This window comes from Hydra vulgaris, chromosome 14 (assembly GCF_038396675.1).
Source record: "Hydra vulgaris chromosome 14, alternate assembly HydraT2T_AEP".
Classification (NCBI taxonomy): domain Eukaryota; kingdom Metazoa; phylum Cnidaria; class Hydrozoa; order Anthoathecata; family Hydridae; genus Hydra; species Hydra vulgaris.
Genome location: NC_088933.1, coordinates 1,344,045 through 1,366,127, shown reverse-complemented (window position 1 = coordinate 1,366,127; position 22,083 = coordinate 1,344,045). Strand labels below are relative to the sequence as shown.

General features: G+C 26.2%; 1 long non-coding RNA gene across 1 annotated transcript; it reads left to right on the top strand.

Moving 5' to 3' along the window:
• Positions 1-1,908: 1,908 nt before the first annotated feature.
• LOC136091251 (uncharacterized) lies at positions 1,909-4,384 on the top strand. Its single transcript, XR_010643837.1, has 4 exons — positions 1,909-2,301; positions 2,489-2,520; positions 3,361-3,446; positions 4,181-4,384. It is a non-coding gene; the product is annotated as an uncharacterized LOC136091251 (long non-coding RNA).
• The last annotated feature ends 17,699 nt before the right edge of the window (positions 4,385-22,083 follow it).

The window sequence follows — 22,083 nt, the reverse complement described above, 5'->3', positions numbered from 1 at the left end:
GTTTTCAAAAAGAAAATTGTACTGATTGCAAAACTAGCTTACATAAGCCACGTGAATATATGATTTCTAAGAAGATTTTGTTTTCCTATATTGTTTCAACCTTAATTTTGATGAAACTGATATCTTTTTTATTACATAACTCTAATAAAACATCATCCTTAAACCATTAAACACTCTATTTGGAAATTTAACAAAATAAGTAAGTTTCATGTTTTCCTTTTGAACAGTAATTGTTTGTACAGTTGCATATAAACACTGACATTACTAGCAAAAAGAATTATTGATGGATTATGGCATCAAAAAAATGCAAATGGTTGTGTCCTTTTTTTTGTATTGTAATAATTGAAAAAAAATTAAATTAAAAAAACTAAGTTATAAAAATTAGACAAATTTATTGAAAAAGAGTAATGAATAAAAGATAAAATTATTAGAAAACGGAACTGATTTTTTGACAAACCTAACTAAAGCCATTTTAGGTTAAACAGCAATGTTTTTTTGTTTAATCTAAAATGGCTTTAGTTAGGTTTTAGCCTTCATGATTATTAAAAATATTTATTTATTGTAGTAAAATTATGAGGTATCATTATTCCAGAGCTAACAAATTTTTATTTTTGTTCTTCAAAAGTATTTAATGTAAAATAATATTATATGATAATCTAGTAAGTATAAATTTATTAAAGTTTATTCTTTTATTTAAAATTATTTAAAATCCATTGCTGTTAGAGGGTAATTTTTCATTATTTTCTTTACCAATCATAGAATACAATAACCAGTATTTTGTTCAATTTAACAGCTATATCTAACAAACATGTGTTTTGTCTGTAAATTCTTTAAATATGTAATAATGTAAATTCTTTTAATGTGTAATAATTTAAATTCTTTTAATATTTAAATTCTTTAAATAGTACATTCAACATGATTTTGCATGTGTGCAATTTTCTTTTTTCTACCTCTTTACCCTTAGGTTTCCATTAAGGTGGGCATGTTAAGAGTTATTCCATTAGGTGATTAACTAACTTTTTGCAATTACTATATACTATAAATACAAATATTTGGCAATTTAAACATCAATTTTTTTCTGATAATTTATAATGCTACAACGTTTTTTAATCTGTTAATTACTTGTTAATTATAAAAACCTTTTATTTTTATAGAGTTAAACATTTAAGTTTTTGCAAAAAGAAAATTTTTACTGATGTTCTAAAGAATTAGCTTACATGTTCCATGTGAATCTTTTTAATCTAAATTTTGAGAAGGCTGGTTAGAGGAACTTCTAAAGGAATACTTTTAAATTCTCCATAAAAGTGTGGTATGTTAAGAGTTATTTTTTTACCAAAAGTTTTGGTAATCATTTCGCTATATCAAAACAAACTTGTAGACATCAGGTCATAGACTTAATGCTACAATGTTTTGTTAATCTTTTATTGCAATACAATACTTAGGCCAATCCAAATCAGCTATATAATTACAATCGCTTTTAATTTGAGAATATTGCAAATTACCTAGGCTAGCTATAACAACCAACTACCAATTTTCTCAAAATTAAAGTTTTAGTAATGTATATAAATTATATATAATATAATTTATATCTTAATTACTCCAATTAAGACAAAGTTCTGAAAAGCTATAAGGTAATTTTATTTTTATATTTTTCTAGCTGAATGATAGAACTGAATGTGAAAAAAGTTATAGCAAGTTACTAATATTCTATTTATTTTATTGAATTATAAAACTGTTTTGAAAAATCTATCGTATGAGAATCGCAGCATAGTCAAATTTCATCATTTGGTTTCATCGAAGTTATTAAAACCGTTATTAATTTTATATCACAGTTATCAAAACCGTTAGAGAAACTAACTATTTTTTCAAAACCTTTGTTTTTCAAGAAAATGTTTTGAAAAGCACGGATGTTTTGATTTGAAAAATTTTGTAAAAGTATAACTACTTTAATGAACAAAATTTTATAGAAAAATCAAATTTTCGGTTATTATTATTTGATTTTTTATGCGATTATTATTTTTTTTTTTTTGTAAGCATTCAATACGCTTTTTGACATTTTTTAAATATTTTAACAAACGTTTAATGCCTCTATTTCAAAATCAATTAATCAGATTACGCCTCTTCTGAGCCTGTATAGGGTTTCACAATATGCAGCCCGCTTCATATAAACAGCCTCTTAGTTACGATTCTGTAAAATACATTTTTTATTTTTAACTTCGTTCGTTCGCGTTCCTTAAATAGGAACTTCGTTAACTTCGTTAACGCGTTCCTTAAATAGGAAGAATCATACGCTATATACAAGTAAGTATTGTTTAATCTTAAATTATCATTTGAATCGTTTAAGTTTTATGTAGAAATGTTTAATAATTTAAAACTCTATATTAATTTTATGTAGAAATGTTAAGATTTATGAAAAATGCTAATAGAAATGTTTAAGATATTTTGGTTCGGCTTTGTTTTTTAGAATTAATTTTTTTTTTATTATTAGTTTAAAAGATTGGAGCATTAATAAAGCTTAAGGTTCGTATCTATTTTTTTAATTGCAGTTTATATTGCATCTTCGCAGTTAACGAAAAAGATAATTTTTGTGTTTTATGCAAAAAGTCTAGGGCTTTGTTTTTATTTTTCGTTGTTTATTTATTTATTCAAATGTTTTTTCTTTTAAAAAAAAAATTTTTCTTTTTTAAAAAAGGAATAAGTTTTATTATTTGTTTTCAAATAATATTTGTTAACAGACTTGTTTCAGTTTTCTATCGAGCTTACCAATTTTTCAGTATTGTTTTTTAAGTTATTTAATCCATCATAAAGTTTTTGTGATATCAGCCAGTGATAGTTCTTTAGTTAATTAAGTTGAAAAAAAGTAACAAAACAGTAACAGCTAAGTAAATTATTTATTTTTTCAAGAAGAAATAAAAACTTATTTCTTAAAATTTATGTTTAATTTGTATATTTTCTAAATTAAGAGCAATTATATTTATTTATGGAATGAATGAGTTATTTTATTTAAAATATTTATTTTATAAATAAAACACTGCATTGCTATATTTAATAGTGTTAAAGGTGCCTCATTCACGCAGTCTTTGCGCATTATATGTTTGAATATGTTCACATTAAATGTTTCATATATTCATAAAAGTTTTTATGCGGGGAGTGTTTTGATTTAGTTAGTTTTTTCTCAAAGTACCGTAAGTTTTATTAAGTTCTAAGTTTGATTAGGTTATATAAAGATTTGTGTTATACGAAGAATACGCGATATTTACGTAATTATCGATAACCCTTAGTATGTCACGTATTGTTTCAATAGCCATCATAAGATGACATTTAATTTTAACTTCAGAGAAACAAGTTTAATTTTTTTAGTTGATTAAGAGAGACCTGGCGTCAACATTTGCTAACATTGATCAATTTGAGGCAATCAAAACGGAATGAATCAAAACACAACAAAAGTATTATTTTAATATTGCTACCTTTTTCTGTACTTTAAAACGTTTTAAATTTTTAAACAAGTAAAATTAGTAGTAAGAATTCTTTAGTATATTGTTATAGTCATAAATGTATTTTTCCTGACTTTAATATCTTATTAACCTATCACGTTTAGTTTATTACCTCATTTATTAAGTTACCTTAAGTAATTGATTTTTCCATTTTGGCATTATAGAGTTATACCACTATTTTAGTATTTTAAATTCTCTATCGTTAGATATACCACAAATTTAATAAATTAATTATTAATGAGTTTTTTTTTAAAAAAAAACTTTTCAACGCAAATATTTGTTCATTATCTCAAAATGATGTTTTGGACATTTCCCTTGTATGCTGACGATATTAAACTCTTCATTATTTTATTAAATTGTTTTTATGATTGTATAGATCATTTTGAATGTTTTTACTTTTGCGATTAGTTTAGATATATTTTTAGTTGTGATTAAATTATCTTTAAGTAATCATTGTTAGCAAAGATTTTATTTATAAAATATTAATTTAAAAAAAAAATAAAAAAACTTGCAATAAAAAAATGTTTTCCTAATCGTTTTTCTTATCATTGCTTCTTTTTATAAGTTAAGTGTTAATATATGAGGCTAATGATTAGTTGCATTGAGACTTTCTTGCTTCTCCACTATCGTATTATATATTGTAAACATGTTATTGATATTGCTTTTTTTTTTCTTTTTTTTTTTAGGAGTTTGGATATATATAAAGACAAAATTTAGCGACAAACTTCGAGAAAATCTACAACTTAAATATACTGAATTTTTAAAATATCTGCTGAATTAAAAAAATGATATGTGACTGACTGCCGTGTTATTATTCAAGGGCTAGATTGTAATACTTGTCTTTTTTAGCAAAATGGCTTATATTTATCCATATATATTATATATCATCATTATACTTTAAAATGCGTTTAAAAAAATTAGAAGAAATGCTTCAGCGGCAAACAAGTTGTCATTCTTATATAATACGTGGAATATGAAAAACTTTTCAGCAGATTTGTCTTTATTTCTTAGCAGAAATATGTTTTATGTCCTTTTTTCGATATTTTGAAAACGTAACGTTATATTTTGCAAAATTTCAATCCAAATGAATCCAAGTCTATTTTTTTGATAATAGTAGGAGCGCGTTTAATATCTGGGGTTGTCCCGTCAATTAATAAAATAAAGAATTTTGAGCACCACCACCATTGTATAATTTGACCCTTAAATTAACCGTTAAAGTGAAGATCTAACCATTTCTTTTTACATTTTTATTATTACCATAAATATGAATAAGGGATCGTTCATAAAGTACATACGCTCGGAGGGGAAGATGGGGTTTGCAATTGGCGTAAATAAGATGGCCAGTGGGTCAATCATAAAAGTAAGTAGACTAAATTTTTTTTAAAATATCACAAAATGTTGGGTGGATGTGTTAAAAGCGGAGGTACTTTTAGGGAGGAAGAAGCATTTTCCCATACACAAAAGAGCGTATGGGAAAATGCGGGGAGGGGAGGTCGAATTAAAAGCGTTCGCGCTTTATGAACAACCCCTGAATATTAGGGAATAATTAATATCAAAAATATAAACAAAATAATGATTTTGTAATTACTTCTTAAGTTCTAATTTATAAACTATCAAAGCTAAAAAAAATTTGTAAAAAGTGTGGTTTGGCTTTAGGCACGTCCATTAATTTATCATGTAGATAGATTTAAAAATAATTAACTTAAAAGGTATTTTAAACGCATATATATGTTTATTTAAATATATTATAACATATATGTTATAATATATATAAATATATTACTTTATTAATTTCTTTTATTAACGCATATATATATTTATGTATAAAAAACAAAATGTTCTTTAAATTGTAATTAATTAATGTAAATTAATTTTTGTAATGTTAATAATTAATGTAAATTATTTTTTTTATTGTCAAATAAATGAAATTTAAATGAATGCAATTTTACTTTTTTTCTTCCTCTTTTTTTCTTTTTTCTTTCATAAATGGTTTTAAGCAAAAAAATTTTTCCTTTCAGAAATGTTGGAAATTCGATTTAAAAATCGAATTTTTTTGAGCGCCTAAAATATTTCTAATTGGCGGGAAATTTTGGACATTTTACCCAAAGAACCCATACAAAATCCATTCAAAAATTTTATTACCTTGGTATAAAAAGGCATTATCGAAAGCAAAGTGTACACTTTGATTTTTTTAATTATTATTAATGAAGTTTCTACTTGAAATAAAGAAAAAATTTTGATCATTAGATCGCATTTTTAACTATAAAGATAATTCAGTTATATCATAATGATAAAAGGAATAATTAAAACTATTAAAAGTATTTAATTTTATATAAAAATAATCAAGTAAATTAAATTTAACAAACTTAAATTGGCGGGAAATTCTTAGAAGTTTTGTCAATTTACAATAAAAATATAGCTTAATCATTAAGTAATTCACTCAAATTGTTTATAAAACTTACAAGCCATTTTTGTAAACTAAGTAGTTTATTTTATAATATATAAAATTTGCAGTATTTTAAAATCTTTATTGAAATACTTTTTTATAATGATTTTAAGGTGCTTCACCATTAAACAAGTAAAAAAAATTGGTTTTTTCGACTTTTTAAATTAAGTGAAAAGTTGACAGAAACTTCTGTCAACTTTTCTTTTCTGAGGAAAAAAAATAATTTTTTTTTCTGAGGAAAAAAAATACATATCTAAGCTGAAAAACATAAACTTTCTTAATTATTTTAGGTCACTATGTGTTTATTTAAAAAATTAAATTTTATAGAAACGTTGCTTAGGGGGAATTTTCTTGTAGTACTTTCTCTAATATATACTTATTTACTGAAACAAATATTTTTAGCCTGGCGGCTAGTACAACCAATTATAAACTAATTTTTATCTTTATTTTCATTTTTTGAAAAAATCACTTTTTGTTCTCAAAGTTTCTCAAATATTTTAAGATATTGTCAAAACGCTTTGAACTTTTTCCAAAAAATTTTAAAATTGGTATGACTACAATGTGAACCTCAGTCAAACATTTACTAGAATATAATTAATTTTTTAATTTTTATGGTAGAGAAGTACTATTTAATCTTAATAAATTTTTAGCATTATTCTTGAAGTAGAGAGGATCCTGTGCATTTTAACTACTTAACTTTCATTCATTAGATGTCTTGTCATGCAACGCGTAGTTATTGAGATTATTTAATTGCCAAACTGGTCTCTCTACTTCAAGAATAATGCTAAAAATTTATTAAGATTAAATAGTACTTCTCTACCATAAAAATTAAAAAATTAATTATATTCTAGTAAATGTTTGACTGAGGTTCACATTGTAGTCATACCAATTCTCCTAGGAGAGAGTGATTAGATAGCAATCGACTATGATGCATAGGCACTTTTCTATTTTTAACCAAAAAAATTTGAAAAAAAAAAAATATTATTTTACTCTTAAGTTCTTCGAAGTTTTTATCTGCATCTCTAATGAGTTAATATTTAACAAAATTATAGGTTTTTTTATCCAATATCCAACTGTTCTTTTTAAAATCTAACTAATGTGTCACTTAGTCTAATAGGGATAAGTTAAGCATATTTGACAACAATTTATATTTCTTGCTTTTTAAAATTTTCTCCTATATCATTAAAGTGTATAAATTCGCAGCGGTTAGTTTTGGTTCCAAATCATAAAGTCGAGTTTCGATACCAACTCTGGCCAGACAAGCAACATTGGTAAGGAAGGAGGCATAAGTTTCCTAGCTAAATGCTCTTACGTTATATGCTTTTCCACAGAGTGGTACTTCGTGACAAGACCGTGAGGACTTCTTGAAGTGCTTTAAGTACCACGCAAAATATAAAAGATTTATAAACTATAGACACGCTTAAATTCTATACCATGCAACTTACGCCTAAATTCTATACCATGCATATTCGTTTATCCATTGATACCCTGTTGAGGCAGGTTGATCATCCCAATAAACTTTAGACAATATCTACTCAATCAAATGAGATAAAAGTACTTTTTTTAAATTAACATTTCGCAGAATAAACCATAATTCTAATAGGAAAAATTTATTTAAATCCGAAGCACCGTTCATCATCTTTCTTAGATTTAGTAAAAGTTTTTTAACAGTACCCCTAACCCTGACCTTAATGTGCCATAAATATTGTTTAAACTCTTGAACAACCAAGAGACAAAGAAAATGGTCAGACTTAAAGTTAAAGTTCGAGTTATTGATTTTTATGGAAAACCGGATTTAAAGGAAAATTTTAAATATACTTTGAGTTACTTGAAGTTCGAGGGTTACTTTTATCGGGATTTTACAGTTATACTATATTAAAAAGGTTTTTAAGTAAGATATTGAGGAATTTTTAAAGATAAACTTGACAATCTATCACAGAGTAACGTAGAAAAGCATTTAACCAGAAAGTGCACTCCTTCTTTCATATCGGTGTCGCAAGATTGTTTAGCCAGAGCTAACGTCGAACCTATTGATTATGCGCCATAACTCTACCCACTTCGCCACGGCTACTGTTTTATGAATTTTATTTTTCCAATCTAGACTTAAAATTCTTAAGCTGATTAGATATATAAAGAAAATGGGCAATTTTTAAAGATTTTAAAATATGTTTTACAGCAAGTCAACTAATATTATTCGAAATTCATCATTTATTCAGTATTGTATAATACTTGGATTAGTCAATGAATAAATATTTTTCTTACTTTTTTTTTTGCACCACATACTCTTCAACGACGGTAGTAGTGTAGTAATAGAGCGCTTGCATCATTAGCTTGAAGTTCCAAATTCGATCCATACCACGTCTAAAAACACCACGCTCAACTTGTTTTTCCGCGTTGCGGTTTTGTTTGTCAAGGTTTGTTTATCGGAGTTGAAAGAGTTAAGAGTAGTTTGTTACCACATTAAAAAAAAAAAAATTAGGCTCCTTGATTTTAGTGGCTGTCTCGACATTGGGGAAATGAATAACATAAAAAAAAAAAAACATTTGAAAAAGTATAGTTTTTTAAGCAATGCGATAAATTCATATTCATTAAAACACCTGAAAAATTTAGAAACTTAATGAGAAGAATAAAAAGATATATGTTTACATTATTGTATTGTCGTATTTGATAGCAACATCAAAGTTATATCAAAATATCAGTATCATATCTATAAAACACTATTTGTAGTAATATCAACGAGCCTCTCAGCACAAATACAAAAATATTACATTAGTACAAAAAGATTTATGTTCAATTTAGATTTTGACAAACAAAAATACCATATCATTGTGAAAAATCAGATTGTCAAGTGACATCAGATTACCCAATTATCATATATCTGATGTATCACGTGGTCTATTAGAATACTCGTGGTAAACCAGATTATCACTATACTTTGTGGTAAGTCTTAAGGTATATAAAAATCAAGTTTAATGTTTACAGCGATTCATAAAAAACACTTCATAAGTATGAACATTCAAAATTAATAGCGCAACTACGCGAAGTTTTCAAATCTTTTAATTTTTCCAAGCCAGATCTTTGTGATTTAAACTTCCAATTGAGCTGGGTTTTAACTACTGCACGGTCATCATCAAAACCAAGACATTTTTTGATGAAGTCTCAATTCTATTATTGAATTGTCATTTAGTTTTAGATGGCGTTGAAAGTATTTTCTATTCCCTTCTCTGGTGTCAAATGGTAAAAAAAACATTCCAATCTCTAAATACTCAAGTTTATATATTCGGATTCCCTATATAATTACTTCAATATATTTACACTTCATTACGTTACAATTATGTTACTTAATATAATGCAACGTATAATATATAAAACATAACATTATATAACGTAGTTTAACAAGTTTAACAAAGTAAAATGTAAAAATAAAACAATTGTTTTTTTAAATATAAACATTCTATTGTAAAGGAAACTCCTAGAACACTATGAAGTTTTATCGATAAATGATTTATCATAGTTTTAGAGATATATCATAGTTTTAAATGATATATCAAGTTTTATATAAGATATATCATAGAGTACCACTTTAAATGGTTAAATAAAATCTAATTTATAAACATATATAGTCAAAAGTGCTTAAAAAAGTCACATAACTTAACGTTAAAGTCAAAATATATATATATATAGTTATAGTCAAAAGTGCTTAAAAAAGTCACATAACTTAACACATAACGTGCTTAAAAAAGTCACATAACTTTTTTAGTATAAATTATATTCTTAAGTTTAATACATCGTGACGTTAGAATTATCTTGTTTTATCTTCACATTTTTTGACTTTTGAGATAAAACGATTAAAAAGAAAGACTTTAGGAGACGGCATATAAATTTTTTTTTAAAACTGTTTTTTTCACAACTTTTTTACTTTTAACTTAGGTTTCAATGCAATAGAAAAACATTATTCTGAGGTACACAGCACTATCAATAACTCAAATTTTTCAAAAAGTGGAGAACAAGATAATTCTAACGTCCACTTGATGTTTGTCGGACATCCACTTGATGTTTGTCGAATGTCTTGAGATGTCCAATGCCCATTGTTCTTGAGCAAAATTAAATAGTTTTAAAAGTAACATTTTCAAAAATGTTTATATGCCATTCCAAAAAAAAATGCTTTGGAGGTATGAATACACATATATGTTTATATTCATACCTCCAAAGTTTTTAAGGCCCTAAGTTTAAAAAAACTATCGAAATGCTTTTTATAAAACCGTTTTTAAATTTGGGTCTATTTATAGTCATTTTAAACAACTAGGAATAAATCTAAGCTACAAAGTTTTAGCAAACCAGGTGTTTATTAAGTAGGATGCAGCTGCGGAAGGCCTTATTTAGATAAAACAGTTTAAACTTTATCAAGAATATTTTAACTTGCAAAATAATTTAAGATTGTAAATGTGGTTCCTCTATAATATCTTAGCATAAAAAACTCTACCAAGGAGCAATAAAATGGAATACAACATAATTAATCAAATTATCTCATTTCAACATATTCGTTGTATAGGCTAGTTTGGCGCTTAACCATCCATATATACAAAGACTTTGAGAATAGACAAGAAAATTAACAAGGCAATAGAACAACGAAAGAAGTTATGAGAGAAGGTTTCAAAAAAAACTTCGAAGCGTAGATAAATGCGCAGTTTTGAAAATTAAAAAAATATATTGTCAAGATTTTAAAAAGTGCTTTTTAGCTTTATATTTTTAAATAGCAAACTAACTAGTTATTAGCTTTACAGCAGTTTCAAAGACATTAAAACGCAATGTTTTAAAAATGCGTTTTAATGTCTTCAAAACTGGTAATAAAAATTTTAAAGCCAGTTTGTTTTTTTGTTTTTGTTTTGTTTTATATTAGTGTTATACTTGATAACAAGGGTATCTATATTTCCTTCGCCGTGCCGTAGCAAGCCAAAACGACGCCCGGTGCGAGGCTGAAGTTTGACGGTCCCTCCCCCCCCCTCCTTCAAAAAAAATAAAAAATTAATAATAATAATAATAAAAGTTCAAGCTAACTTTCATTTTTATTAAACTTCAATAATAACAATGTTTCAATGTTTTTCAAATATAATTTTAAGTTTACTTTTCTGGCCTTCAGTAATGCGAAATCATTTATAACATCTTCATAATTAAGTGAGCTTGTTAGTGTTGATTTAATTGATGGTGATAGACAAATTTGATAATCTGTCTCGGCCCATTGAAGACCTTTAATAGTTTTTTATTATCTTCAACTTAATAAAACTTCATTCACAAGATGCAACTGTCACTGTTCACAATTAAAAAATGAGTTTCTACATTTTATATAACAATTTGATATTTGATATATACTTAATATAATTAAACAAAAACTTAAAGGAAAGTTTACTAAAATATATAAATAAAAAACATCTAAAATTAACATAACAAAAACGTTAAAATTATTAAGCTTGATGCAATGCAATGAAATCTGGATAAACGGTAAAATTGCAAGTTAATTGATCCGATGTCACATACATTCATTCATACATTCATTGTATTTACTTTCTACTATCTGTTTTTAAAATTACCTCCCCCATTTCTATTTGATGCAGAAGTTAAAATAGTTTATTGTGACGCATATGCAAAAATTATATGTATACAATAATTAATTATTTATAAGTAATGAAATAATACAATGATGATAATCCGTCCAGTGCGACTGCACCTCTCGCACACCCAGGCTCTGTTTTCTCGTACATTTTATTCTCACTCATCTTATCCGGTTTTTTTTTCGTTTTTTTTCGTTTATATCAGTTTTACTTCTTTAATATTTTTTTTCTGATTCCAATTTTTTTAATATTATTGTTCCTATTACTTTTTTTTTATTACTTGTGTTATTGTAGTTTACTTCAGTATTTCCTTGTCTTAATATTTTTGTATTTTATTTGTTATTTAAGGTCCATTGACAAGTTTTTAATTATATCAGTAACATCGAACTTAACTTTATAAATTGTAATTAAGTTTGTAATTTTTAATTTTATGGTTAAATAAATAGAAATGGATAATAATATTTTACAACTTTTCCAACGCAGAAACGCAAGTTTTTACAATGAACAATTTTGACTTGCAATAATTTAAAACAGATTCATTTAAAACTTGAAACTTTGAAAAAAGAGTTTCACTGTGATACACATAAATATTAGAAGTATAAATAAATTGTTTGACAACCTAAAACAGTTCATAATACAATGTTTTTATTTATTTAGATGATTTTCCTAAAATAAACATGGTGCTCCGATAAATCACCTCAAGCAAGGTTCAAACTGCAGATTATACACTAATATCTTCTGAAAGAGAAAAAACAATAAAAGAGTAGGGTGAATTACAGGAGGAATATCCGAAATGATCAAGCGAATAAAGTAGGAAAAGTCCTATGTTGACAACGAATTCTTTACAACTGAGACAATCAAAAAACCTTTTAGTCTATATTTTAGTCAATAAAAATTTAAAAAGTATTTTAGTTTTCACCTGTTTTAAACTGTTATGTTGTTGACTGTTATGTTGTTGACTGTTATGTTGTTGGCGAAATAAGCAAAACTTCAAATTACTCGAAAAAAATCTTCTACGGAATAAATAATGATGGGAGAAAAATATTCTGTATATTAGATCTAAGCATTAACTGTTAAAATTACAAAAAAAATGCGTCTACAAAACTCGTTTTCGATATAATACTTTAGATATGTATCTTTTAAGTCGTCAATAAACTCATTCTTTTTTAGAAGTCTCCCTAAGGTGGTAGTCGACCTTAAAATATGAAAATTTCAAAATTAAAAAATTAAAAAAAAGGTAAATTCAATAATAATAAAAAAAAATATATAGTGTTTTTAAATGAACATTTGACTTTCAGAAATCTTTCTATAAAAAACCTGAATAATTTCAAAAACAAACTGCAAATAGAACGATAAGATAACGTTTATTTATCAACAGATCCTAATATTGCGTTTGATAATTTCTCAAGCACATTTCAAAATATCTTTGATAATATATGCCCAAAAATAACTACAGAAATAAAAAACAAAGGGTATTAGAATCCATGTATGACAATAACTTTAATTAAAGCATCAAAAAGAAAACAAAAACTTTACGTTAAATTTTTAAAATCAAAAAATAAAGATGATGAAAAAATTTACAAAAATTATAAAAAATTTTTTTCAACATAATATAAAAGAAGCAAAAATAAGATATTTTTCTAATCAACTTGATAGGCATAAGTTCGATATAAAAAAGACTCGGGCTGTTATAAAACAACTAACAGGAAGAGAAAAAAAGAAGCATACTTGCTTACCACAAAAATTAATTTCCGATAAAAAAATTATAACAAGTGAAACAAATATATCTCAAGAATTTAACAAATATTTTGTTAATGTAGGCCCACCTCTCTTGCTTCTCACATTGCGCAATCAAATAAAACATTTAATAATTTTTTGGAAGAAAAACCCAACACTAGTATAAATAATGAAAAGATAACTAAACTTGAATTTAATAAAGCAATTATTGAACTTAAACGGAACAAGTTATGTGGATATGATGGACTTTCCAGTAATGTAGCTATTTATGTTATGGACAGCATTAGTAAACCATTTTTTTTATTTAATATCATCTTCATTTGAAAATAGTATATTCCCTGACAAACTTAAATTAGCCTAAATTAATCCCATTTAAAAAAAGGTGATTGCAATAATGTTTCTAACTACCGAACTATTTCTCTACTCACAGTTTTTTCAAAAGTATATTAGAGAGTAATTTATAATAGAGTTAATTAGTACTTTACATTAAACATTTTATTATACAAAAATCAATTTGTATTTCAAAGCAATTGCTCTACTGAACATGCTATTATTAAACTTGCTCACAAAATATATAAATCGTTTGATAGTGATGAACTGGTATTAGGAGTTTTTATTGATCCATCCAAGGCCTTTGATACAGTTGATCGCAGTATTTTACTTACCAAGCTAAATATTACGACATAATAGGCTCAACATTTAAGTGGATTTAAAGCTACTTGTCTAACAGAAAGCAATTTGTATTGCTAGAAAAGTCAGGAACCCTTGATATTACGTGTGGAGTTCCTCAGAGTACAATCCTAGGTCCATTATTGTTTTTAATATATATCAACGATATGCATAAAGCTTCCCAAAAAATATCTACATTTATGTATGCTGACAATACAAATTTATTTTTTAATCATCCTGATGCAAAGACTTTGTTTGAAACTATGAATATTGAACTTAAAAATTTCAATCTCTGGTTCATAGCAAATAGATTATCCCTAAATTGTGAAAAAACTAGCTTTACTATTTTTCATAAAAAAAAACGATCAATTAATCTTCCGTTAAAGTTGTCTAAACTGTTTAATGATAAAAATAAAATAAAACGTGAAAAATACACAAAATTTTTGGGAGTACTTTTGTTGAAAATTTTTCATGGAGAAACCATATTGGTCTTCTTGAAACAAAGGTGTCCTCTGTAATAGGTGTTTTGTATAAGTCAAGACCTTTTCTCGATAACACGTAATATGCTTTACTTTAGTCTTGTACATAGTCAGCTTTTGTGCGCAAATATTGTATAGGCCAGCACCCATAAAACCAAATTGCTAAAATTGCAAAGTCTGCAAAACCATGCATGCAAAGCAATTAATTATTTAAATAGGTTAGTAAACCCGGCCCCAGTGATGAAAAGCATGATGGTTCTAGATATTGAGAAAAATTAAATTATGTAAAATTAATATCTGTAATGTGTAATCTGTAATGTAAAATTAATATCTGTAATGTGTTAAGTTTCTCAATATCTAGAAATTGGTAGAAGATTGTTTTTAAAGTATAAAAACAATCTTCTACTAAGCGTTTTTTCAGATAATTTCTTGATATCATTTTCTGAAAAATATAATCTGCGTTCAAATACCAGGTACAACTATCACCTTGGAAAAATTAAATCACAGCAGTCAAGTTTCTTAATCTCAAACCGTGGTCCATCAATAAGGAATCATTTCCAAAATAAAAACATTAAAGACCTAAAAAGTATTTCATCGTTTATACGACAAAATAAAATGCATCTCCTTAGTTCCTGTCATATATATTATAGTTTACAGTATTTGTTGTCAGATTTTTAAAAAAAATTTTCTTTTTCTTCTTATTTTTTTTTTTTTTTTCAATTTTTTACACTAAAAAAAAAAGAGCTTTGCTCTACTGAATTTTTATTTTACTTTAAAAAATTAAAGTTTTTTTTTTTTTTTTTTTTAATGAGTAACTATAGGGGCTTTATGAAAAGGTTGTGATAATAAACGCATTATCCTTACCTTCTTTGAGTTCCTGACTGATTATAACAGTATATATATATGTGTGTGCATGTGTATATGTGTACGTGTATATATATTATAAATAAAAAAAATTAAAAACGTTTTTTATCAAGGTTTTTTTTTTTTTTTATGTATATGATGTTATTTATTTTATATGAAAAATTGTAATTTTGTTTAATCAGCGAAATAAAAGTTAATAAAAAAAATCTTTACGACGCCGTCTTTACAGCCTTATGGAAAAGAAAATCAAGGAACCAGATACATGATTATTATTAATAAAATATAATAAAATGTATAATAAAAAAATATGGGATTAAAACATTTTTTAAACAAAATTAGCTAATCAACAATAAAAATAAAAATTACCGGCATCTATTCGAGTAAGTAAACTAACAATTCATACTCGGTTTATGGAATAATTTATGTAATAATATAAAAGCAAATAAAAATATTTAAGTAAAAATAAAAATGAAAAAAAAAAGGAAAAAACAAAAACAAACTAAAAGAACATTGTAAATTAAAAATTTACATTAAAAATGAAATAAGAAAATGTTAAACTGTTCTATACTAGATTTCTGTGTACAAACTTAAAAAACTCATTTCACAAATCAGACAGTATTATATTGAATATGAAGACAATATTATATTAGACAATATTATATTGAATATGAAGTTAATTATGAATTATATTTAAGGAAAATAGAGTTTTTAATTCTATTGGGTATTCATAAACTATTTCTTTAAAATAGCCTTGAAATATTTCTGGAGAAATCTTATTTTTGCTTTATAGGATAACTATCTTTGCTTTAAACAAGAACATAAAAACTTGGTGTAAATTGATTTTATAGACATTCAGGGCCTTTATTAGTTTTCCCTGACTTGAAAAAGCACGTTACTAAACAACCAAAATAAATGAACTTTTTCTGTTTTCAGTAAAAGAGAAAATGTATATAAAACAGACTTTTTTTTTTGCGCTTTAATGACTTCTCTTTATTAAATCTCTTTTGAGCATACTCTATTGAAACCATTTGGGACTAAATAAGCTACAGAAGTGGTTGAAACCATTTTGGAAACGAAATATATTAAGGAATCCAATGCATTTAAAATAAAAGTTATTTACATTATCTAAAAAACTCCCTAATAATAAGAAATGTGAAAAAAATGGCATTGTATTTTTTTCATATTCTTTTTAAAATTTCTTGTTAAATAATTTTTAGTTAAAAGCTTATTGAGTGTTAAGAACTTATAAGATATAAATAGAAACATTTGTATGGTTAACTTTTTCAAGTAAATGTCTTTGAGCATATTAAGTAAATTTAATAGTTGTGTAACTTAACTGGTTGTTTTGATTTTGCTTATAGGTAAATTGACTGTGATGTACTTTATACATTTAGGTACATTAAGTAATAGTTATACTATAAAATAACACAAATTATAATTAAATATTTTTATATCATAATATGCAATTTTTAAATTATGTAAAGAGATATTTAGAGACACAATTACAATATTTTGTTAAAAAAAAAGCAAACGTTAAAATCTTTATTTTATTAAATCTTGCGACACATGAAATCTGGAAAAAATCAATTCAAAAAACAAAAGCGTTTACCAATGTAATAATTACAACAGCATTTTATTATAAAAAATGATAACACCAAATTGAAGTTGTTGGTGTCACAAACAACGATATATCTGAACCCAACTTAAAAATACAATGAACTCCAATAGTTACTTTATGCAACTATTCTATTTCTAATTAAATATTATTTATATAATATTACTTTAATATCTAGTTAAGAACTATATTTTTATATAAACTTTAAAAACCGCTCTAAACATAAAGCAATTTTTTTATATTATTAGTGTTTTTACAACTTAAATCCGATAATAAAACTTAAATTCAGTTAAAGGTTAAGGAAAAATTATTTTTATACGCAATATTAAAATATTATTATTAATTTTAATTTATTTTTAGATTTAATTTTATTCTTGGATACTTCTACAGACGTACTAGACGACCCTAGATCCGCCCCTGATTTATATTAAATTGGTATATATAAGATAAAAATTTACGTTCTTAATTTAATGAAATAAAATATTTCGAATCGCTGCTCTTCAAGGTCTTCAAAACTATGATATTTTATGCTATTTTTACGCCAAAAATATTCTAAAATATTTAAATGTAAATAGTTGCGTTTCTAGATAAAAATACGACTAACTAAAACATTTCCCTATTTGAATGACTAAAAAAGTAATTATAAAGTTGTCTCGCTAAAATATTTTTTATATGTTATATTTATCAAAACCTCTCCCCTTATTCACAAAATGTAATATATTTCGGCCTTGCCCTAATAGCGCGACGTAGTTTATAGACTTCCTTTTTATAATTTTGTTAAGTTTGCAGGCTTGTAGGCCGGGGTAAGCAAGGTGTAGCTATTAAAAGAATCTTTAACATAGGAAAAACTGTAAACAATATAAACAACATATATAAATATAAAAACAATATAAAAAAGGTTGTAAACAACATAACTACAAAACTTTAGAAAAAAATTAAAAAAATCCCAAAATAAAGTTAAATAGTAGATAAAATAATTAGTAAAACGTAAAATGTTATCGAGGGAATAAATTATATTTTATTATTTTATTTTTGAAAAGACAAAAAGAATTGTGTCGATCAAAATCAAAATTTGGCAAAACAAGTTTATTCCATAGGTGCGGTGCACGATAGGCAAAGCAAAATTCAATGAAATTTGTTTGACAAATAAGTTCTCTAAAAAAAATTTTTTATTAGTTTATATTTGTTTCTGGGTTTTCAATTGAAAAGATCTTTAAAGACTGAGAGGGGGGCGGGGGATAGATTATTTTTCCACATATAGACAAAGCATAAAATTTTCAAAACATGGAGTTCAAATATATTTAAAATTTTCATTTCAATAAAATAAAGTTTACAATGGGAAAAACGATCAGTAAAGTTAATTATGCGAATTGCTCGTTTCTGACAACGATAAAGACGATGAAATATACTTTTTTTAGCACTTCCCCAGGCAATATTAGCGTAGTTTATGTAGCAGTGAATAAATGAAAAATAATTTTTTTTTCCTATTGAAATAAGTTTGAGCTTTGTATAAAACTCCAATTTTTTAGAGACTTTAGTGCATGCATAATTAATATGCTGATTCCAAGTAATATTGAGATAAACACCTAAAAATTTAATATCGGACACTATTTTTATTTTAAATTCATCGATAAAGATTTGAGGCAAGTTTGAGAGTAAAAAATTTTTTTTCTAAGCAAATGATAGAAGGTCCATTTAGTTTTGTCAGTATTTAATGTTAATTTATTAGATTTGAACCAGTGGGATAAAAGTTTAACGTCTTTATTTACGGCGGCAAAAAGTTCGCTAATATCACTCTTAGAGATAAATATATTAGTATCGTCAGCGAACATGATGCTCATCAGATTAGTAGCTTTATTTAGATCGTTTATATAGATTATAAAAAGGAGGGGTTCGAATCCCAGGGAAAGCCAGGAAAACTCAGGGATTTTTTTATAGTTTTATAAAATTCAAATTTATAAAAAAAACAGGGCAGGTTAGGATCAAGGGTAACTTGATGATTTCATTTAACCTTAGAGTCTTCCCTCAGAAAAACCAGAATTACTCGGAACCATCCTAATTTACTATTTCATGCTACATAGCAGAGTTTTAAAGTTTCGCGCATGCGCATTAAATATATTGCGTTATATGTACTTTTTGACCTAAAAAAAACTTTTGAAGCATCGCTTTCTTTTTACTTTACTTAAAAATAAGTTTTTCTTATAAAAAAAAAATGTTTTCAATATTGCAACACACCTAACTCTTCAGTATGTCCTCATGGGAAAAAGTGATCATTTTTATAAAAACAAGCTTTGTCTGCCTTGTTCAAAAGATAAATTTAAAGTCGGTACAGTCATATACACTAGTGGCCATTGAAATAAAGCCAGCAGCAAATTTTTGGAAAATACGCAGTTTACTCAAGCAACAAGGTCTAGCAGGCATATTGTCAATTGCAATTTTAACCTTACAATACACTGAATAAAGTTCTAGCTCAAACGATGAATAAAAGTCAGTAATTCACAGGATATCCTTTATTTTTAAGCACAGCATTAATGCGATCAGGCATGCTTTGAACAAGTGTTCTACAGTATTCCGGTGTTATTTCTGTCGTCCACACACGCTTCAAAACTTCTTTCAGGTCTTTTTCTGATGTAGGACGATGTGCAGCAACTTTCCTTTTCATAATTTGCCAACAATTTTCAATCACATTTAGATCAGGTGAATTTGATGGCCAACTGGAAAGAAGTTCAATGTTGTTGTCTGAAAACCACTTTTGGACAATCTTTGCGGTGTGACAAGGGGCTGAGTCTTGTTGCATAATTGTTGCTCCTGTGGATTTGAAGCTCCTGTGGATTTGAGTCTTGTTGCATAATTTAGTTGCTAGGCTTGCAACGCGTGCAGAAGAAGTATGCGGACTAGACACAACAATGCTTTTCAAATAACGATCATCACGATGATTTGTTTTTTGTACTCCCTTGCAGTTGGAACGTCGTGAAACACCTCCAGATCTTAAAACATTCTCAACGGCACCTCTAGAAATCTTCAGTTTCTTTGCAATATCACGCTGAGAATAACGCTCAGCATTCAATGTTACAATTTGCCCCTTGACAAAATCATTAATATCTGGCTTTTTCCCCATTATCACACTAAAATAAGCAATAACAACATTATAGTTTTTCAGCAAGAAATCATGAAATTTAATTAAATACTAAGCCAAACACGTGTATAATATGCATAACATAAATAATAATGACGTCATATATAAACAAACCGAACGGCATGACGTTGTTCTTACTTTTTTTATACATATTTCATTTTACAGCAAAATAATCAAGTGGCTTTAATTCAATGGCCACTAGTGTAGGTCTAATCACTTTTTCACCAAAACCAATTTTTATGGAAATATGACCGGTAAGCCATCATAAGCGCTATGTCATCCATAGGCACCTTTCCCCATATATTAAAGATTAACAGCAATTTAAAAGTAAAATAGTTTTACAACAAAACAAACAAAAAAATTTAACAACTCACAGTTTTAAAAAAACTAAAGAAAACTTTATCAAATTTTTTCATTTTATTCAACAGTTTTTGATTGCAATTACTGCGGTAACCAAGCGCCTTACATATTTTTTTAGCATAAACAGTGAAACCCCAAAATTATTATTAACTCAATTATCAATTTTTGTGATTTATCCCCTTTTAGCATTCAATTCAATTAAAATCTCGATTCAACTTGATTCAATTAAAATTGCAACAGTAGAGAAGTAGAATCAATAACAGTTTTTTAGATTTTTAATATTACAATAATACACTTTTATATAACATAATATACAATACCTTTTTTTTTTATTATTTTTATTTACTGAGCACTTACTTACTGAGTTTTCTATTTATTTATTGAGCAGCTGTGGTGTAGTAGTAGCGCACTTGACTCAGAAACAAAAGATCCTTTGTATAAACCCTACCTCTGGGCAAGTTTTATAACGTCGGTTTTTTTTTTGTTTATAGTTGACGTGATATATATAAATTACATATACAAACAAGGCTTCTAAAAGAAGAACACAATGATCTTATTGTCAGAAGCCTTTTACAAAGAGAGTGCGTAAAATATTATAAAAACAGCTTTTTATAAGAGTACGTAAAAGATAACATAAGAACATTAAATCGTACTTAGATAAATGAAAATAAATTGACAACAAGTATAAAATAAATCTTGAACATACATGACAATAAAAAATTATTTTTTATCACAAGATAAATTAAAAATATTCTAAGATATTTACAATAGAGTAAATACAATAGAATGAAATCTTTTAATTTATTTTTAAAAACAGGATAAGTTAGGAGAAAGCCGAAGTTAGGCAAAATGATTTTGTTCCAGAGATGAGCTGCACGATAAGTGATACAAAATTGATTGAATTTTGTTCGATAGAGTGGTCCATTTAAATAATTATTATTCCCAATGTTAAACTTGTTTAATGGTTTCAATATAAAAAGGTCTTTAAAAATTAAGGAGATAAATCATACTTGGCGCTCTGTTATAAGTCCAAAATATTTATTAAACTTTACTTTAAAATTGACCGTCTTTCGAACTTTACTGAAATAATTTTGAATAAATTCAATTAAATAAGTCCTCTATTTATCTAATTTTTTAAAACTTGGTGATGAATTTTCGTCATCGTTGTCAAAAAAGCGACAACGTCTTTTTCGACAATGATTTTCAAATTGAAATACTATTTGAGGTATCAGAAGTGCTAGGCTGTTTATTAATATAGACTAAAAGATTTGTTTAATTGACAGTATGTTTGAGCTGCTCAATAACGTATCCAGGAATTTTGTTGGGGAAGAGGGGGATGTTGAAATATTTTTATATTTTGTATCCCATTTGCGTTTTCAAAAAAAAACTCCACTTCTAATATATTTTAGGACTTTCAGATTCTGGTATTGAGGAAGGGAGGAAACTAATTCATCACTTAACTCATCACTTCCCCTCTCTTTTTGGAGCTGTCACTGGAGCTGCTCTAGTTTAGCTCTTTAAAGTTCTTCATGTTTCTTCAACTAACCTCCAAATTTAATAGTGGTTTTCTTTCAGCTTTATAAAAGATTAAAAAAAAAAAAAAAGATTGAAAATATTCGAAAAGCAAAAGCTTTGTAATAATAATTGGAATGAATGAAAAAAAAAAGCTATAAG